This window comes from Oryx dammah, unplaced genomic scaffold, assembly GCF_014754425.2.
Source record: "Oryx dammah isolate SB20612 unplaced genomic scaffold, SCBI_Odam_1.1 HiC_scaffold_28, whole genome shotgun sequence".
Classification (NCBI taxonomy): domain Eukaryota; kingdom Metazoa; phylum Chordata; class Mammalia; order Artiodactyla; family Bovidae; genus Oryx; species Oryx dammah.
Genome location: NW_024070212.1, coordinates 107,835,397 through 107,837,604, shown reverse-complemented (window position 1 = coordinate 107,837,604; position 2,208 = coordinate 107,835,397).

Here is a 2,208-nt window from a genome sequence, read left to right as displayed (position 1 = left end):
CAGTGCAATATAAAAAGTTAAAAAAAAGACAGTGGAGAAAAGATCATTCCAGGAAAAGGGAAGGATACCTAGGAAGCCCCTGAAGCTGAGTAATGTGATTGGAGGGTGCGAGGCACAGTTATGTCATGGAGGGTCTTGTAGGCCATGGGGAGCTTGAACTTAATTCTGAATGCATTGGAAGACACACAAAGATTTTGAGTGAGGGATTGGCATCCTCTAATTTAATTATATACATGTTGCCCTTTGGCCGCTGTGCAGATTGGATGGAAAGGAGGCAAAAATATGAGTGAGGAGATCAGGAGGCTGCTGCCAACAGCTGGTAAGAAATTATGGAATCTTGGATCAGGGCTTTGGCTATAGAGGTGATTCAAGATGTAGTGTGAAAGTAGAAATAACAGGACTTATAGTTTGATTATGGGAGTAAGGTAGGAGGGGTCGAGAATGACCTTCAGCCTGAGTGACTGGGTATGTGGAGGTCTCCTTTACTGAAATGGAAAACACAGGAGGAAGAGCAGGTTTTTAGAGAAGATCACATTTTTAAAGATGTTAAGTTTGAGATGCTTATGAGACCACAGGCCTATGAGGAGGGGTCCACAAAACATGGCGCAGCTGTGATATTGACAAATCTATATGCTTGAAGAGTAGCACCAGACATGACGCACCCACATACATCTTCCAACAAGCCTCACAGCAACTCCGAGACAGACATGAATGACTGTGTTCATTTCACAGACATAAAAGGCGGCTCTGAAAGGGGTAGTCTTTTTCATTCAACATTTACTGGGCAATACCGCATTCCAGGCCCCATGCCAGGCAGTGAGCAGGACACAAAGGTAGAAGACATAGTCCGTCTCAGGAATGCTATAATCAGAGTATCACAATGAAGTGAAAGTCGCTCAGTCGTGTCCAACTCTTTGCGACACCATGGACTCTACAGTCCATGGAATTCGCCAGGCCAGAATACTGGAGTGGGTATTCATTCCTTTCTCCTGGGGATCTTCCCAACTCAGGGATTGAACCCAGGTCTGCTGCATTGTAGGCGGATTTACCAGCTGAGCCACTGAGATCACAAAATTCCTCCCTCCCCAATATCCCCCCCTGCCAAATACTTAACCTGTTCTTCAGTGTACAGACCTCAGAAGAGGAAACCCCAAAAGTTATTAGATAGACCTCTGGGAGATAAAACCCTGAGACACCCACTCTGAGCCATTAGAGATTCTTAAAGCAGGGTGAAGTTTGTAGAGAGGCAGTTGAGAATTTGCACAAGAAATTCTGAACACTTTGTCTCCACAGCACTCACGTGAGTATAACCTGATGCTTTATGGAAGAGACTCAAGTATGGTTTGTGCGGCTGTGGACTGAATTAATATCAGAATTAATACTGTTTAAATCAAGTAAGTACCATGTGTTCCTACCCCAGTGTGTGGAACACGAAGTAAGACACTGAGCACCCCAATCTCCCAGACTCACAGGCTCTCATCTCTCCAAGTATGTAATCTCCAAGCTAGTGAAGCTGAGTCCTAGCAGGAGCATAGCACAGGCCCTGGGCTGTGCAGTTTCATTAGAAGGAAGCTGAAGCTGATGGCTCAGTGCTCTGGGCACAGGGCATGTGGTCAGGTCACCACTCTCTACTTCAGTCATACCAGGGACAAAGCTTAGCTTGCCTTCTGACAGCTGTACTGGCAAGGAGAAAAGTAACGCAGAACTTAAGCTTCAACTTTTCTGTCTCCAAAGAGTGCTTTCTTTTTGGAGCTTAACCCTTAGCTCCCTAGATTTCTCAGGCACTGATTTTTTTATCTTTAGTGGACAACTCCAAAATCCTCTTCTCCATCCCTCCCCCTCAAAAAAGGATATGGGAAAGAAGAGGGGAGAAATATCCAGCCCTTGCCCCTAGTTCTGTGTTGCCCAGCAAGGGCTGCCAAGCCTTGGGCACTGTTTAGCGCACTCAAAGGGAGGGGCAATGATGATCACCTTGGACCCACAGCTGCCAATCAAAGGACTATAATATACATGTAAACTCTCCTCCCTGCACACCCAGACCACTTGGTAAGTTAACATGATCAATTCACCGGAGTTGAGGCAACATTGAGGGGACAACAGTAGTGCCTCTCACACCAAGCCCAGAGAGGCCTCCCCTGGGAGAGAGACACCCTAAAACCACAATGCTCAACATTAGACAGGTTCTGACCCAAGCATGAGCATTTAGTC